Here is a 19,983-nt window from a genome sequence, read left to right as displayed (position 1 = left end):
ATCAGGGAGCCTTCAAGGCAGTAGCTGACAGCAATGCCCACAAAAGATCTGACACAGGAGCGTTAGAGAAACAAGCAACGTTCCCTTACCAGCTGCAATTGCTCTCAAGGTCATAATTAATATTCTTCTCTCTCTCCCACCACTCTGCTTCATCTAGGTTGCTTATCTGGTGGCTTACCCGCTTCTTCATCTTGGAGGGGCGAAAGCCCTACGTTGCTTTAGCCTGATTGGATAAAGGCTGTTGCATTTGTCCATTTATGGTTATCAGCAGGTGTGGAAGCATCTTGCTACTCAACTTATCAGTGTAGCATGATGTTCTATAGAAAGTCAATGTTCTTGTGGACCACATATATTGTGACAGAAAGCCGCAAGTTAACATAGCTCTGGGGCAAGAAAATGAGTATGTTCTGCTCCCCTTCCCACATAAATGATAACTGCTTTTGCTCCTTTTTACTGACAGGGATTGAGAAGAACCTATTCACTAAAGCAATAACTATGGACTAGGTGCCAAAAGCTGTGTGATTATCTTCTATCAAATATGCTATATCTGGCACAGCAGCTGTGATGAAGATATTCTTAGATTAAATTCATAGTAGTCCACCATAACTTTCTATGATGGATCTGGTTTTTGCAGTGGCTAAACAGGCTAAATAGGTGAGTCGAACAGAGATATGATGGCTACCAACACCTGCGCATCCCTTAAGTCTTCAGTGGGGACACTGGCCTCTGTATTTCCTTTCAGGATGCTATATTCCTTCAGATTCACTATCTTAGCCAGTCAGAATGTGCAGCTTCAGGGGCTTCCACTGGTCCTTCCACTTATAATAATTTTCACTGCACAGGACAAGAAACCAAAATGAAGTTTCTTCTAGTTTCTAAGTATATCCCTTCCAGTCATTCACTTGGAAACCAGGGAGATAAGCAAAACCGGGTCTATGACTTCATGGGAGCACTGTGAGAGGAATCTGACCTATCCGGTTTCCTTGTGTGTGTCCTTTTGGAGAATAATTGGAAATATATTTGGTGTATATATGTACTTGTTCTACTAGTGGTGGGTCTCAGCCTCCCCTTCAAATGATGAGTTTCAGGTCTGAAACTTGCTTGATCTGTAAAGTGAGTGAGAGCTTGTGACTTTTCATGGAGATAGCTGGCATCAGCCTTCGGTTCAGCAGCTGTTGACTGTTTCTGGTTATACACATAGGTCAGGTAACACCCTAGTGGATGCTCATTTAACATGCCCTGAGGAACACCATGGTCTATTAATCATCATCACAGAGTCCTGTGGGTGAAGATTCGCTGGTTGCCACTCTGACCTTGCAGCCCATTATTATAATTATGTACATTTTCCTTCTGTCTGTCATGTGCTCTATCTGGCCTCTGCTATTTTGGATTTTTATCAGTCCAATTGATTTTGGGGAGCCCAGTTCCACAGCAGCATCTCTTACTGTCAACTGCAGTGAATAGCTATGAATGAGCTTTTCAAAGATGCCAACGGTACCTTCTTTACTGTATTTCCGACTGCCTTGGAGATGGGTATGTCTCCTGGGCCCTCACAAGGAACATAATCAGATGGTAGATTCTCAGGTCTTGTATTTTAAATTTATTCTAACCACCCTGAGCCTTCTGACACCTTCCTTAAGGCAGTTAGGGCATTCCTAGAATCTCTCCTTCATTTCCTATAGCCCTTCATTCTATCCAAACTTTAGAGAACCATCTCAGCAATATATTAGGACTAGCTCCATGTTTCCTTGCTATGTCTTGAAAGTATTTTTCAATGTCAATAAATGTCAATCTCAATCTCTCCCGTCCACCTTTATATGCTGCTCACCTTGGCCCAACACTTTAAAAATTCATTCCTACACCTGTATCCTCAATCCTTCCACGTAAATTATTAACCAAGTCTTACTATTCTTTGTTTAATTATAGGCAATTGCCTCATCTGAGGTTTTTGTAATGTCTCCCAAAAATGAGAGGCTATTCTTCTCAAGTAAAGCACACAGAGCCACTTGTGCTAATAGAGAGTTCAAAAGAATCTGGGGGTTCGAATTCTCAGACTTGCCCACCTACATGCTACAGTTGCAAGTCTTAGGGTTCTTTTCTTTCCCTACCAAGACCATTCCTTTGGCATAGAGGACTTGTCAAGGCAGTGTATTCAGTCTCCTTGTAGCTATACTATCTATCCGTCTTAGATCTGATTATCAACACAGTTTTCCCATGGGTGCAAAAGATAAGTACGTCTTTAAATATTGCTTTGGAGGCGTTCTGATTTTCACAGCCTGTCGTGAACTGAAACTTGGTACCTTGAGCCTATTTTTTTTTTCTTTTTAAAAAAGTCTTCAAAAGCCCTTAACAAAAGTGAGCCAATCCCAAGGTCTTACAAATACTACTGTCTTGAAAAGATGCTCAACATCACTAACCATCAGGGCAATGCAAATCAAAACCACAATGAGTTATCACTTCACTCCTGTCAGAATGGCGAAAGTAAAAAAGACAAGAAATGATGAGTGTTGGTGAAGAATGCAAATCGATATGGCCACTGTGGAAACAGTATAAAGGTTCCTGAAAAGATTAAAAATAGAATTATCATATTATCCAGTAATTACACTACTAGGTATTTAACCCCCACCCAAGATGAAAACACTAATTTGAAGAGATTCATGTAACACAGATGGACCTAAAAGTATAATGCTAATTGAAATATGTCAATCAGAGGAAGACAAATATCATTATGATTTCACTTATATGTGGAATTTAAGAAATAAAACAAAGAAACAGACTCTTAAATGGTTGGCTGCCAGGAGGGAGGTGGGGAAAGGTCTGGGGAAAGCAGATGAAGAGATTAAGAGTACAGGTACCCTGAGGAGCCCTGAGAAATGTATAGCATTGTTGAATCATTATATTATACACCTAAAACTAATACAACTCTGTATGTTAATTATACTTGAATTTAAAAAGTACCTGTCTTTAAATTGTTCAAGGACCATTCCCAGTCCATGAACAAATGCTTGACTTTCCATCATTACTTATTCTAAACATCTGCCAGTGGAAACCTTAGTGATCCTGAGTCAGGCTAGGGGTTATGACTACCTACACTTTCTACCTGCAGTGGAAGTGTCCAACTGGCAGGGGATTCAATTCCAGAATCCTTTCCTGATGGTCTGCTTTCTAGGTCTACTCCTTATATCAAACATCTTATCCTGAGTTCCTTTGAAAGGCAGAGTCTGAGACAAGGACTTGGATGCAGTTGGTTTACTTTGGGAAATAATTCCAGAGGACAGGAGCAGGGGGGTAGAGGATTCTGGAGAAGAATGACAAATGGAACAAAAGAAAACCAATCCAAAGATGAACTATTGAGCTGGTCAATATTGTGGCCACCTGGAGCTTGGTCTTACTGAGGAGGCCTTTGGGAGCTGCGTGAATTATGTCTCAGAATCATCAGAATTGTCTGACACAGAAGAGGAGATGATGGATTCACTGGCTCTACATCTCAGTGATAGAAGGTTGCCTCACTGAGTGTCAGCTCCCTCACCCTCCCCAGCCTATGCCTATGCCAAAATAGCTGGATGGGCAGCAGGCATTGCACATGGTGGTAGCAAAAAAGCCCTTAGTGCAAAAAAGCAAGAGATGATCTGTGCACTTGATGCAAGACCGTGGCAGTGCATACATAGTTGGTTATGGCAGAAATAGCTACAGAAAAAGGGGAGCTAAGAGATTGTAGGGAAGGAATAAAAGATGTCACACACACACACACACGCCTCTCTTACTGTGCTAATCAGACTATATCACAGTTATTTCCTCTGTGTATCTGTCACCAATCCTAAATGCTAAGTACTTTAAAAAGAAGGACATGGGATAAATTGGTATTATATGCCTCTTGAAGTGATACATTGAGAAGAAAACATCATGTCTGCTACATCCTAGATCTGATCATAAAGAAACATCTGACAAACCTAAATTGAGGGATATTCTACAAAATGTATTATTGCTTGTACTCCAAAAAGATGTCAATGTCATGAGATAAAGAAAGATGGTGGAATTATTTCAAATTAAATAAAAGCTGAATGCAACATATGACCCAGACTTTTGTTTTGCTATAGCCAACATTATTAAGACAAATGGCAAATTTTGAATATGATCCATATATCAGACAACACTTTTGCATCAATGTTAATTTCCAAATTGTAATCATAATACTCTGGTTATATAAAAGAATGTTCCTGTTTGTAGGAAATATTTGCTGAAGTATTTAAGAGTAATGGACCATCATGTCTGAAAGTCTCAAGAGAAAATGTAATAAAGTATTAATATTTGAGGAATCTTAGGTGAAGGATATGTGGAAATTTTCTATTTCCACATAGAAATATGGAATAACTATTACATAGTTATTGAAACAAAGGTCTAAAATTATATGAAGATTGAAATTTTAAATTTTAAACAAAAGAAATGGGTGTGTATTTATCCATATAGGTGTGTGTGTGTGTATGTGTAACACCTAACACAATGCCCAGGACAGGTTTCTAGGTGACCTAGCACTTCATTTTCCTATGACAATTATTCAGGATACCTGCTTAAGATTTGAGCTCTTTTTTACTCTATGCTAGTATGTAATTTTCAAATGGAAACTGTACTTTAAGGGAGGCCTGGGTGGCTCAGCCGTTGAGCGTCTGCCTTAGGCTCAGGGTGTGATCTTGGGTCGGGGGATTGAGTCCAGCATCGGGCTCCCTGTGAGGAGCCTGCTTCTCTGTCTTTCTGTGTTTCTGCCTCTCTCTGTGTCTCTCATAAATAAATACATAAGTCTTTAAAGAAAACTGTACTTTAAAATTTTACCTTGATCAAACATTTGAGGAAGAAGTTATACCAATTCTCTACAATCTCTTCAGAGGATAGAAGCAGAATAGATACTTTCTAACTCATTCTGTAAAGACAGCATTACCCTAATATCAAAACTAGACAAAGATGTTACAAGAAAAACTATAAAAAACTATTTAAAAAAAAAGAAAAGAAAAACTATAAAAACTATAAAAAAAGAAAACTATAGACCTATATCTGTCATGAACATAGATGCAATAATCCTCAACAAAATATTAAATCCAACAATTTATAGAAATAATTATGTACCACAACCAAGTGGGATTTGTCCTAGGTATTCAAGGCTAGTTCAACATTAGGAAATCAATTAATGTGATCCATCATGTCAACAAGCCAAAAAAGAAAAATCACATAATCATATCAACAGATTTAGAAAAAGCATTTGACAAAACCTAACACCCACTCATCATAAAAACTCTCAGTAAACTAAGGGTAAAGGTGAACTTCCTTAACTTGATTTAAAAAATTACAAAAAATCTACAGCTCATACTTAATGGTGAGAAACTAAAAGCTTTCCTACTAAGATAAGGATAAGGCAAGGATATTCCCTCTCACCACACCTTTCTAACATCATACTGGAAGTACTAGCTAATACCGTAAGACAAGAAAATGAAATGTACACAGATTGGGAAGGAAGAAATGAAACTGTCTTTTTGCAGATGGCATGATCATCTATGTAGGAAATCCAAAAGAATCAACAATAAAAAAAAGCCCTGTGAGGGATCCCTGGATGGCTCAGTGGTATAGTGCCTGCCTTCAGCTCAGCGTGTGCTCCTGGAGTCCCAGGATCAAGTCCCGCATTGGGCTCTGCATGGAGCCTGCTTCTCTGCTTCTCCTTCTGCCTGTGTCTCTGCCTCCTTCTCTCTCTGTGTCTCTCATGAATAAATAAATAAAATAAAATCTTTTATTTTAAATTTTTTTTTAAATTTTTATTTATTTATGATAGTCACAGAGAGAGAGAGAGAGAGAGAGGCAGAGACATAGGCAGAGGGAGAAGCAGGCTCCATGCACCGGGAGCCTGATGTGGGATGCGATCCCGGGTCTCCAGGATCGCGCCCTGGGCCAAAGGCAGGAGCCAAACCGCTGCGCCACCCAGGGATCCCTAAAATAAAATCTTTAAAAAAAAAAGAAAAAGAGAAAAAGCCCTGTGACTAACAATTGATTATAGCAAGTTACTGAAATACAAGATTAATATATATATAAATCAATCATCTTGTATATACCACCAATGAACAAGTGGAATCTGAAAATAAAAGCACAATATAATTTACATTAGCAGACCCTCCAAATAAAACACTTCAATATAAGTCTAACAAAATATGTACAAAATCTATATGAGGAAAAACTACAAAACTCTGAAGAACAAAAATAACTAAATAAGTGGAGAGATATTCCATGTTCATAGAAAGGAAGATTCAATATTGTCAAGATATTAGTTTTTCCCAACTTGATATATAAATCCAATGGAATCCCGATAAAAATCCCAGTAACTTATTTTATGAAAATTGACAAATTAATTCTAAAGCTTATATGGTGAGACAAAAGACCCAGAATAACCAGCCAATATTGCAAGAAAAGGACAAAATTGGAGAACTGAAGCTATCCAACTTCAAGACTTACTATAAAGTTACAGAAGTCAAGAGTGCGGTATTAGCAAAAGACTAAACAAATATATCAAGAAACAAAATAGCCCAGAAATAAACCCAAATATATACAGTTAACTGATCTGTGACAAAAGAGCAAAGGCAATACAATGGAGAAGTTAGTCTTTTCAACAAATGGTACTGAAACAACTGGACATCTACGTGCAAAAAAGTGAATCTAGACTCAGCCTTACACCCTTCACAAAAATTAACTCAAAATGGATCACAGATTTAAATGGAAAATGCAAAACTATTAAACTCCTAAAAGGTAATATATGAGAAAACCTAGATGAGAAAACCTAGATGACCTTGAGTATGGTGATAACTTTTTACATACAACACCAAAGGTATGGTCCATAAAAGAAATGGATAAGCTAGACTTCATTAGAATTAAAGACTTTGGCTCTGTGAAAAACAATGTCAAGACAATGAGAAGAGGGGTGTCTGGATGGCTCAGTCAGCTAAGCATCTGATTCTTGATTTTGGACTAAGTCATGATCTCAGCGTTGTGAGATCCAGTCCTGTGCCTGGCTCTGTGCTGGGCATGCAGCCTGCTTAAGACTCCCTCTCTCCCTCTCCTTCTGCCCATCTCCCATCTCTCTCCCTCCCCATCTCTAAAAAGGAAAAAAAAAAAAAAGACAAGGCACAGATTAGGAGAAAATATTTGCAAAACATATATATTAAAGGATTGTTATCCAAAATTAACAAAGAAGTCTTAAAATTTGACTATAAGAAAGCAAACAACCTGATTTAAAAAAAATAAAATAAAATAAAAAATAAAATAAATAAATAAAAAATAAATAAATAAATAAATAAATAATAGGCCAAAAATCTTAATAGGCACTTCACCAAAGATACACAGATGGCAAACAAGCATATGATGCTTCACATCATATGTCATCCGTGAAATGCAAATTAAACAATAGTGAAATACCACTACACACCTATGAGAATAGCCAATATCTGGAACACTGACAACAGCCAACAATGGGTAGGGTGTGGAACAGCAAAAACCCTCATTCTTTGCTGGTAGGAATGCAAACTGGTATCTTTAATTCGGTTTTTGTTTGTTTTTTTTAAGATTTTTTAAAAATTTATTTGAGAGTGAACACGAGTAGTGGGAAGGAGCAGAAGAAGACAGAGAAGCTCTGCAGGGAGTCCAATGCAAGCTTGATCCCAGAACCTTGGGATCACAACCTGAGCTGAAGGCAGAAGCTTAAACAACAGAGCCACCCCGGCACCCCAGTACCTCTACTTTGAAAGACAGTTTGTAATTGAATTTAAATAAAATACTAAAAAAAAAAAAAAAAAAAAAAGACAGTTTGTTCATATCTTACAAAACTAAACTCTTACCATATGATCCACCAATTATGCTCTTTGGTATTTATCCAAAGGAGTTGAAAATTTATGTCACACAAAAACCTGCACATTGATATTTATAGCAGTTTTATTCATAATAGCCAAAGTTGGAATCAACCAAGATGTCCTTCAATAGGTAAATGTACTTCCAGACAATGGAATTTTATTCAGGGCTGGGAAAAAAAAAAAAAAAAGAGCTATCAAGGCATGAAAAGAACATGGAAGACTGTTAAAGGCATATTACTAAGTTACAGAAACCAATCTGGAAAGGCTACATATGATATGATTATATGATGTTCTGGAACAGGCAAAACTATGGAGACAATAAAAAGGTCAGTGGTTGTCAGAGATTGTGGGGTTGGGGGCTGGTAAGGGATGAACAGGCAAAGCACAGAGGTGTTGAAAATACTCTGTGTGATACTATTATGATGGATGGATATCATCTTTATGTGTAATAACCCATAGAATACACAACACCAAGAGTGAAGCTTAATGTAAACTATAGACTTTGGGTGATAATGATACGTCAATGTAGGTTCATCAGTTGTAACAATTGTCTGGTGTTGATAAATAGGGGAAGTTGTATGGCATGTTGCGGCAGAGGGTATATGGGAATTTTGCTGCGAACCTAAAACTGTTCTTAAAAAAAACCCAAACAACTGAAAATATTGAATCAATGGGCAACCATCAATAAAAATATAAAGATTATATTCTTACCAAAAAACAAAAAATTATATTCTTGTGCAAGTTGAAATGAAATATCCAAGTGAAAAGGTAAAAAACTGTATATACTTTGGAATTTACTAGAGAGGTTATAGGTGAGAAGAGAACAAAAATAGTCCAAGAAGAGAAGGAATTAGCTGTTTAAGGGAAGGGAGATGAATTCTCTAAAAATGGAATTAATAATAAATTTTTATTAAATGGAAAAAAAATAACAGGGATAATGTCTTCTCACTCATGTTTATATTGCCAGCACTTAAGAAATCACCTGACATTTGTTAGGTAAAACCTTGCTGCTGTTGGTGACCATAGGAAAAGCCCATGGGGTAAGGAGCCCATGTGGAGAAAGGCAGGCCAGAGCCAGAAATAAGGGACGGCCCTGAACTCACTGATGCTTGAAAATAGTTAATTCTCAACTTCCTTTCATATAAACTAGTGAATTCTTTTTTAGCCTGAACTCATTTGAGTCAGGACCTGAGCTTGCAACCAAAAAGCACCAGTACCAACCAACAAACAAACTAAAACAGCTGGTTTGTTCTGCTCAAGGGTGTCCCCATGTTAGCGAGCTACTTAAACTGAATCTAAACAAAGACAAATAGGTCCTTTGCTTAATCTTTGTGTGGCGTCCCAGTATCTCACCCCAGGACTAGAATCTTCTTTGCATTCAACTCCTGTCCCCTGTGTCTTCCACAGGTGCACCTGAGAGCTAGGCCAAGCTCCTCTCTCTAGTGCGACACATGGCATAGTCATGCTGTCTCATTACCTCCTTCTCACATAACCTCTGAAAACCTTTGTGTGCTGTTGGCATGGAATTAGCCCATCCTCTACAATTTTTGTATTTTTGAGCTACAGTTTTTGAGACTACAAAAACCATGCTGTGCAGCTGTGTAAAGAGGATGTGAATGTCTGAGACTATCATCCACCCATACTGAAAAACAACACTGCAAATGCAAACCCACTGGTGCTCTGCAATGTGGGAAGAAGGAAGGTCCCAGGGACCCAGACGGATTGGGTATCTTTTCCTCATATCAAAAGTCAGCATTTCATTATATAAGACCCTGGCATCTATGTCTAATGTTAATGATATGGTTTAAAAATTTTTGTCAAAAAATAAATAAATAAATAAATAAATAAATAAATAAACAAACAAACAAATAATTTTGTCATTTAATGACAAAAACATGTACATAATATACCTTCTTGGAAATTATCTGCAATATAAAAAATCCAGTCACAAAAAGAATATAGTTCAAAAAAACAGAAACACAAATGGTTAATAAATATATGATAAGGTGCTAGATCCCATTCATGATGAAAGAACTGCATATTAACAAAACAATGTTGTACCATGCTGACTACCGGACTGGCAAAGGTTACAAACAGGCACTCTCAGATACATGCTGCTGGTGAGAGCACAGGCGGGCACAACCTTTTTAAACGGCATTTTCCTAGTATCTGTCTGAATTTCAAATATGTTTACTCACTGACCCATTGACTCCACTTCTAGAAGTCTGCCTTAGAGATATATCACATAATCAGACAAGATTATATGTTACAAAGTTATTATAGCAGTGTTTGTAATAGTGAAAAAGCTAAAATTATTCTGATTGTACTTCAATAGACAGTTAAACATACTACATAGTACATCAAAACTATGAATATTTATATGATTGAACAGATTGTTTAGTGGTGAACGCTAATTATAAGGTGTGTGTGTGTGTGTGTGTGTGTCATTTATGGGATTTGTGGAGAAAAATCAGTCATCCTTAAAGTGATGTGGCTTCTGGAAAGTGGAATTTGAGAGGAAAAAACAGGGTAAATTTTTTTTTTTATTTCCCAACTACTTCTATTTATACAACACACATAGTTTTTTTTTTTTAATTTATTTTTTATTGGTGTTCAATTTACTAACATACAGAATAACACCCAGTGCCCGTCACCCATTCACTCCCACCCCCCGCCCTCCTCCCCTTCTACCACCCCTAGTTCGTTTCCCAGAGTTAGCAGTCTTTACGTTCTGTCTCCCTTTCTGATATTTCCCACACATTTCTTCTCCCTTCCCTTATATTCCCTTTCTGGTGCAGCCACTCTGGAAAACTGTGTGGAGGTTCCTCAAACAGTTAAAAATATACCTGCCCTACGACACACATAGTTTTATAATAAATTTTTAATCACAATTTTGCATTACAACACAATTCATAAAACAATAGAAAATGCAATTATACTTCGCTATAAAACTAAAAAGTTAATTAAAGCTTACATGCCACTGTCATAGTAGGTGGTATTTTAGGACAATAAAGTACGAGAGCAGAGTAAATAAAAGCATATAAAAGTGAAATTTAAAGGTTAGTCACTTTTTTTTTTTTCTTTTTAGGGAAAGAGAGAGAACGTGGTGAGGAGAAGCAGAGGGAAAAGAGAATCTTAAGCTCTCCACGATGAGCGCAGAGCCTGAGGCGGGGCTTGATCTCACAGCCTTGAGATCCCCACCCTGAGATCACCACGTGAGTTGAAACCAAGAGTTAGACACTCAACCAACTGTGCCCAAGGTTAGTTACTTTTTAATCTACATTAATAGATTAAATGAGTACAAATAGATTAATACAAATACCAATAAAAATGAACTACTGAATCCTATTTTATGAAAGCAAGTTCATTGCATGGAATTCTGTTTTCACTGGCTAACAGTGAAATCCCTTGTCTTCAAGTTTACATCTTCCGCTGCCCTTCCATTGCCACCGTTGGTAGAGCAGTAGGAAGTAATTTGCAAGATCACAGATATATAATTTTCCCCACTTCCTATCCCTGCCCCAGAAAAACCCAGATTCTTTGGACTTATGGCCAGGGGCTCTGGTATTACACAGTGTGCCTATGGAGGAAGCATCACATGTTATAGATGGGGCACTTATTCTTTCCCTGTTTCGTAAGCAAGGAAATAAGGAGGGTAGGAGATGCTTGAATTGGTTGTGATTAGAAGGTGGAACTAAGCGCCCTCAGTTATACTCCCGGGAGGAGACTGGGTATATAACACAGGAAAGAAAGGGCACGAAACACTGAGCTACTGAGGGAAGGTGGCTAGACCAACCATATCAAGGCCTTGATACTTGGGACTGGGTTTAGCAATCGTTTATTAAAGTGTTTCCATGTCTGTCTTCCTACCAGGTTAAAAGTTCCTGGGGTACAACTAGCATAATGATTGGCACATAGTAGGCACTCGTTAAATATAGATTGGAATAAATGGGTGGATCAATGAACGAATGTTCGAGACAGATGAAACACTCAACAGAGTTTTACAAACTCCCTAAATGAGAGGGGATAAAGGATCCCTGGGTGGCGCAGCAGTTTAGCGCCTGCCTTTGGCCCAGGGCGTGATCCTGGAGACCCGGGATCGAATCCCACATCGGGCTCCCGGTTCATGGAGCCTGCTTCTCCCTCTACCTGTGTGTCTGCCTCTCTCTCTCTCTCTCTTTCTCTGTGACTATCATAAATAAATAAAAATTTTTAAAAATTATAAAAATTTTTTAAAAAATGAGAGGGGATAAAAATATACAAGTGAAGTGACGGGGGGGGGGGGGGGGGGGGCGGGGCGATGGCAGAAAAGCATGCCAGGAAGAGTTAGAATGATAATCCTGCGCTGTCTCCATGTCGTAGGGAGCCTTATGCTTGCACAACCTAGGAGAACCAAGAGAAATGCACGGTCGAAGTCAGATAGCTGAAAGTAAGGCGGAGCATGCTCAGATTTCCCCCAAAGAAGGGGAACTCCAGTGTTTCTAGTAAAGGAGAATTTTGTAGAGCTGCACCCATGGTAAAACTCCCACAGAGTTTGCATAAAATAATTCATGCCATTTGTCTGTTCAGATGCTATTATTCCAAACCAATTATGGCTTCTCTACAATCTACTTTCCTGAGCAACTGATTCACACTTTAGCCCCAGAGGCAAATAACATCTAGAGAAACTTCGGGGCATCCAGGAACCTCCTGGCACATCCAGGAGCAGAGCTACTGCTGCTGCTATTATTGCAAATAGGAATATTCTTTTTTTTTTTTTTTTTCAAAAAAAAAATGTTGACAAATATTTTTTTTTTTTTTTAAGTAATCTCTACATCCAGCATTGGGCTCAAACTCACAACCTTGAGACCAAGAGTTACGTGTTCTACTGACTGGGCCAGCCAGGCGCCTGACAATTCTGAATATTCTTATCACCACCATTACCATTATCACCATAACCACTACCATTAACTTAGAGTGAAATCTTCCCATAGCAAATCATAACTTTAAAACATGTCTGGGATCCTGACCAATCAGGGTGTGCCTCTTCTCTTCCTCCTTTGGGTGGTAACCAAGAGACAGGTGGGCAGAGTGAGGTGAAATATTTCCTGTTGCTGTAGCTCTATCACTAAATCTCTGGCTATATGATCAGAAATAAACTAGAGAAACAGAAATTGAGAATGGAGAAGACCTTACAGAACCAGATGCATTCTGGATTTTCAGAGATTCAGTCTGGGACTTAATACCTCCAGGACTTTCCCTTCTACTCATTCCATCTCTCATGTTTACTTCCTTCTGCTTGGCTTCACTCTCTCCTGTAACAGATGGGCCTTTTGCACTGCGGAAAACATATCTGCCAGCAGCCTTGGGCTTATATCATCCCAGTTATCTTTCTCAGAAGAGGATATATTTTCTCAGCTTCATTTTGGATTTTTCCAAGGAAAACTCTGAGTGACTTGAGTCATTTACCTGTCCCTGGGCCAAGCATTATGGTCAAGAAGAGAAGTCTTCTCTGATCCTGCCTATGGTACATGTCCACTTTTTGACCAGGGGGCAGGGTCCTATAATTGGCAACCTCACAAAAACCATACGGGATGCATAGTGGGGGTAATGCCCTTCTCCTGAAGAAGAGAAAGATGTCATTAAAAGAAAGATGCTTCAAATGTTCACCAAAGATAGATCAAAGATAGCTAGCTTGATGGGAAACTAGCTAATTAGCTGATGGTTACATGTGTTAATGATCATTATAAGGTCTAATATTTATTCTCATTATTTTTTTCCAAAAGATTTATTTTTGCTATTCTCTTCTGTGCAATTATTCAAATGTTTTATAGAATTGTCATGTACCAAAAAAGAAAAGAAAAATCTGTTGGTATCTTTATTAGAATTGATGACACCTAGGAGTAATTTGGAAAGAGTAGACATTTTTACATTAGATTTCCTGTTCAAGTATATAGCATAGCTTTTCCACTTATTCAATCTTTTTTTCCAATCTCCTAAAAGTTTCTGTAGGTCTTTTATGTAATATAGGTGATTATTAGCATAATAGCTAAGAGTGGAACAGTCTTTGATTAGCAAAATATCTTAACAGAACAGAGGTAGGGCTGCCACACACTGCTGTTCAATCTGCGCATGACACGAGCCCCGGGAGCCCCATTTATGTGGACTGACTATGATGTTGTGGTTTGACTATAATATAGATAGATGTGGACTCCGTGAGGCCCCTGGAGCTATGCAGTGAAGTCCCTCTGCGAAGAAGGGAAGAATGTTGACGGGAGCCAAAGCAATGAATGAGAGGGATGGCTAAGCTTCTCTGTATGAGAACATGAGAAAATTCTTCTTTAGTTCTTGAGAGAGAAAAGGATCAGAAAGGTAGGCAAAAAGAAGCTTATGTGATGGTGGATGGAGGCCTAGTACATAGAAGAAGAGACCGGTGAGACATTTACAACAGAATGTTCTAAAGGTTCAGTTGTTCAAAGTGGGATGGCAGGTTTCTATCTTCAGTAAAATTTCTGCTACCTGATACAATCTTATATTTCAAAACCACTTTGGGTTGGAAGAGGGGAACAGAGCAGGTACTATGTGCCCTGGCTTGCATTAAAGTCACAGAGAGATAAAAGAATAGACACAAACATGCAGAGAATAGAAAGAATTCAGGGAATGGAGATGGAAGGTTTGGGCCAATCATATCTGGAACTTGGGATTGCAGGGTGCGGGCGCCCTTGCCGATGCCTACATTGCATGCATGAAGACTCCATACCACTCTAGGTGGTGTTCCATAAATTTTGGTGTTTTTCCTTGTCCCTCTAAGCGGGACCCTTTTTTTTCCTGCCAGTTTTTGCAGATTACAGGAATCTGTCTTTATCTCTGTCTCTGTCTCTGTTATCTATTATCTACGTAAGCACATATAAGATATATGTAACATATAATATTATATGAAATAAGGAATATTAAAAAGATATATTAAGCCTTTTGGTGCTTTTTATTTCTTCCTGCTGACCCAGCTTTTATCGAGTATCATTTTTCCTTTAGACCAAAGAATTTCTTTTGGTATTTCTTATGGTTTAGGTCAGCTGTCAGCAAATTCTCTCTCATCTTATATCTATCTGAAAATGTCTTTATTTTGTATTTCTTTTTAAAGAACCCATTAGAGTATAGTATAGGTTGACTTTTCTTTTGGTAATTTAAAGATGTTGTGGTTTGACTATAATATAGATATGTGTGTTTTCCTTGTATTTATCTTTCTTGTCATTTGCTGAGCTTCTTGGTTCTGTTGAGTTAATGTCTTTAAAAATATTTTGGAAAATTACTGGAAACTCCCGACTCTTTCATCTCTCTTTCTTGGGCTCCAATTACATGTTTTAGATCAGTAGTATTGTTCCAAAGGTCTTAGATGTTGTAATCTGTTTTTATCTCTCTCTTCTCTTTGTGGTTTAGTTTGGGTAATGTCTGTTGGCCCAAATGTCTTCCAGTTCAGTGATTATTTACTATGTCCAGACTGCTTTTAAGCCCATGAAATGAATTCTTTGTAGTTAATATCATATCTTCATTTTTAGCATTTCATTTTTTTAAAACTTTTTATCTCTTTGCTGAAATTTTTAAACTTTTTATCTCTTTGCTGAAATTCTCCATATGTTGTGGACTAATTTCCCATATATATGGAAAAAATGGTGTATACAGACACAGACACACAGAGGCCACTCTGGTTTGCTTATTTTAAGATGACAGCCCACTTTCTACCAGTAAGAAAGGATAGGACTCAGGCCCTAGGATGTCTAATTGGATTGCCAAACCCATAGAGAAAGTGCTTTAACTCAATATGATGGAAAATTTTATTTTCAAATAAGGAAAACAATCTTTTTTCTTTCAGTGGTAATTATCACCATGAGATAACAGAGGCATTTGGGCATAGTATTTAAATGGATAGAGTTTTAATTCAGGCAAAACTGGAGTTAAATTCCTTGCTCTGCTGTTCATGAGCCCTTCAGTCTTGAGCAAGTTAGATATTCCTCTAAGTCTCAGTTCTTCATCAGTGAAATGTGGATTATGACAAAAATACCTTCTTCATGGGGTTGCTGTGAGGTTTAAATGTGATCACACCTGGACAGTAAGTAGCACAGAGAGATGCCCAGTTAATGTGAGCTGTTTTCCTTCTCTTACATCCTGTCTCACCATATCCCTTTCCCTCTAGGTTGAAACAGAGCAAAGAGAACCAGTTTTGTCGTGGTCATTGATATACCTCTAGCATCCATCCCATTGTAGGCACTCAATAAATACTTGTTGAAAGAATAAATTAAAAAGCTCTTCTCTGAGTAAGGCAACCCAAAATGTTGGGCTCACCAAGGATCAGACTTACCTTAAAACAATATTTTCATTACCCATCCAGAAACAGGAGGTGTTTTATCAAATATATTAGACTTCAAAGCCTCAAAATGGTATTGAAATTCCTGGCTCACACACTTCAGGCTATGTTGGGGGCAAAGAAGTGGCAAATTCATTTTATTGACACACAGTCGGGGAACTTTCTGACCATTTCCTTCATTCCATGAATGAGAATTGACAATCACTGTAAGTCTTGCCTAAATATATCATCTGATCAGGGGCACCTGGGTGGCACAGTTGTTTAAGCAGCCAACCTTTGGTTTCTGCTCAGGTTGTGATCTCAGGGTTGAGATCTCAGGATCATGAGTGTCGGGCTCCGAACTCAGAGGGGAGTCTGCTTCCTTTCTCCCTCACCCTCTCTGCCCCTCCCCTCACTTTCTTTCTCAAATAAAGAAAATAAAATCCTTAAAAAAAAAGTATCCGATCAATGTAGTGCTTTAGGCAAAAATGGAAATGAAAAAGTCATCAAGAAGATCATATTAATTTATCTTTGTACATAGCAAGATTCATTCTTGCCTGAAACACAAGTCTAATTCTATGGTAGAAAACGCTAAAGAATCAGGAAGACAGTATTTCCTGATATAGAATAATCAGTATAGACAGTATTTCACCAATATAGAATAATCAGAAGTTTGTCTCTTTGTTTCATAAAAGTTTTTAAGTTTTAAGTTTTTAAGAAGCATTTGAAGGAATGTAGAATATATCCTCATTGGTAAAAGAGGAGTTAGTCATTTTATAAAATGCTTAAAAATCACTTTATTTTTAGAATGTTCCCTTCTGTCATTGACATCTTAATGTACTGTAATTTAAAATGTTTGCATGTTGAGTGAGCAGAGCACAAGCACTTTGCAGCAGTGAGAATAATTGCTACTTAAATGTGCTATAAATCAATATATAATGCAAGAATGCACAATAGTGACTCAGAACATTTACTATACTTTAATAATAATAAAAAATAGTTTTAAAAAATCCAAAATACTGAATGGAATCCTCATTGTAGGTATATTCTCTAGTTCTTTATTCATTAACTACTTGTTAATGTGATATCAAAACAGTGAAATCCATAATTTTAAAGATGTGTATATGTAAATTTCACATTTTTTAGAGACTTGTGGAAAGATATAATTACACATGTAGAAACATGAATTAAAATGTAAAGGAAAGGGGCATCTGACAGGCTCAGTTGGTGGAGCAAGTGACTCTGGATCTTGGGGTTGTGGGTTCAAGCCCCACACTGGATGTAGAGATTACTTTAAAAATTGTAAGATGTAAAGAAAAAACTAAACCATATTATTTCTAAATTTAAACATTTCTGCATGTCTCTAAAAAGAATTTTGTGCATAGTTGAAACTAATAAAATGGATAAGTGCAGAAATACTGCAAGTAGGGGTGCCTGGGTTGCTCAGTTGGTTGAGTGTGTCTGCTCTCAGCTGAGGTCATGATCTCAGGATCTTGGGATCAAGCCCCTCATGGAGCCCTGCATCTGGCTCCCTGCACAGTGGGGAGGCTGCTTCTCCCTCTTCCTCTGCCCCCACAAGCCACTCATACTCTCTCTCCTCTCAAATAAATGAATAAATAAAATCTTTAAAAAAAATACTGCAAGTAAAAAAGTTTTCTTAGTGTCTAAAACTTAATTAGAACAAGAAAATTCCAAAAAGAGGAGAGAAAAGTGGATAGTGTAAGGTGGGATGATTTTTCCTGAATTCTAAGTCCAAAGCTTCATTGTTTGTAGAAAGAGTTTAGAACATGTTTAAAATAAATATATCTTTTCTAGGATGGAATTTTCTTTCTTCTCCTATATCCTCCTGGAGTCTAGCATCCTAGACTATGATAAGATTTTTTAAAAATACTCTTTTATAAATAATGTGGAGGAAGTCAATCTAGATAATGCTTGATTATTTTGCAGATGTCTGGTGCACTCAATATGAAGTCTTCCCTGGCTTCCACCCTGCTCCTTTGGTCTAGCTGTTCAAGGATATCTCTAAAACTCCAGGTTCTTTCCATCTTCCTGGTTTCATGCTTGGCGTGTAATAATGTTTTCCTCATGGTAACAGAATAGCTGCCTCAGCTCCAAACGTCACATTTACAAATGACAAAGTCAAAAAACAAACAAGAAAGGAGAGCCAAGAGCCTCTCCTCATATGTATGTTTTCATCAAAAAGAAAAATATTTTCTAGAAGCTCCCCAGCCAACTTCTCTTTTCTCTTTTGTTTCAATGGCCACAACAATGTCACCTGCCTTTCCTAAAGGAATCAGAACAAAAAGGAATAGATATTTCCATTGAATTTCTCCTATTGATCTCTCCTTTCCGCCGCCATCCTGGTTGCGTGTGGTTGACTGTGATCGCCATGTCTTCTCACAAGACTTTCAGAATCAAGTGATTCCTGGCCAAGAAACAAAAGCAGAATCGTCCTATTCCCCAGTGGATTCGGATGAAAACTGGTAATAAAATCAGGTACAACTCCAAGAGGAGACACTGGAGAAGAACCAAGCTGGGTCTGTGAGGAAGCATCACACATCATGAAATAGCAAACATAATTGGCACACATATTTAAGCCACATGGAGATCACATGTTCCTATCTTATCAATATGGAAACATCCTTCCTACCTGGCCAATGGACATGTCTTATCAAGGGAATGATTTTCTCTGTTACTATGCCTCTATACCAGTAGGTTGGTTCAGTAATAAATGTGAGACCTTTCAGCTGAGCTGCTGTTGTGTCCTGATTTGTGAAGTACTGAATTTCCCCCTCCTGTCAGATCTCACATAGCACCGTCTGATAGAACTTTCTGCAGTGATAGAAATGGCCCTTGACAACGAAGTATTTAAAGTGTGGCTAGGGGACGCCTGTGTGGCTCTGTCTGCTAAGCGTCTGCCTTTGGCTCAGGTCTTGACGGGGAGTCAGCATGTCTCCCTCTCTCTGCTCCTCCCCCTGCTCATATGCTTTCTCTCAAATAAAATCTTAAAAAAAAAAAAAAAGAATTTCTCCTATTGAATTAGAGAAACTCACAATTTGTCCCCTGGGGCTAAGGAGGGACCCACCTTCCCTGAGTATTCTAGTACCAAATCTCTGAACAAAATTGGATTTCTGGATAAGAGCAAGATTGTTATTTGGTCAGTAACCAATAGCTCTAACTATACCACAAAGACTGGTATATACACCTGCATTTATTTATTCATTTATTCACTTATACTGAAAAGTATTATTGCCAAGAGAACTGGGCCCTTGGGTTCTCTGGCCAACATGGTATTTCTTTATAAAACACAAAAAGCTTCAAATGAAGTTAAAATACAATGAAAAAGCTACTAGAATCAGACATAGAGGAGTAGTTATTTCTCTATGCTCAGGTTGATTCCTTTGCCTGCAATGCCTTTTCCCTTTTTAAACTCCCACATATCCTTTAAAATTCAGCTTAAGCATTATCCCCTTTTAGAAAGCTTTCTTTGTTACCCCCACCTTCTCCACCTGTACTTCCCACTCCCAAGCTGAATTACTTGCCTCTCCTCTGTATCACCATGGCACACTGTGCTTAACTGTATCATTACACCTACTCTGTTGTATTGTACTTATCAATTTATGTGTCCTCTCCACTAAATGTGAGTTCCTTAAAAGCAGAAACTAGGCTAATCTGTTTTTAAGGATTTAGTGGTTAGCACAGAGCTCAGTATATGGACAGATAGGTGGATAATTTGCGGGAGGCAGGAAAATCACCCCTCTCTCAAAAGATTCTAAATTTTAATCC

The 19,983-nt window shown here is 38.0% G+C and overlaps 1 pseudogene across 1 annotated transcript in view; it reads left to right on the top strand.

Moving 5' to 3' along the window:
- Positions 1-18,948, top strand: part of LOC144282216 (large ribosomal subunit protein eL39 pseudogene) — a 38,766-nt pseudogene extending 19,818 nt beyond the window's left edge. Inside the window, exons 3-4 of the transcript XR_013350555.1 lie at positions 10,966-11,137; positions 18,145-18,948. The product of XR_013350555.1 is annotated as a large ribosomal subunit protein eL39 pseudogene (transcript). The remainder of the gene's footprint in view (positions 1-10,965; positions 11,138-18,144) is intronic.
- The last annotated feature ends 1,035 nt before the right edge of the window (positions 18,949-19,983 follow it).

This window comes from Canis aureus, chromosome 13 (genome assembly GCF_053574225.1).
Source record: "Canis aureus isolate CA01 chromosome 13, VMU_Caureus_v.1.0, whole genome shotgun sequence".
NCBI classification, from domain to species: domain Eukaryota; kingdom Metazoa; phylum Chordata; class Mammalia; order Carnivora; family Canidae; genus Canis; species Canis aureus.
Note: the sequence above shows the minus strand (reverse complement) of the source record. Positions and strands in the feature narration are given on the sequence as shown.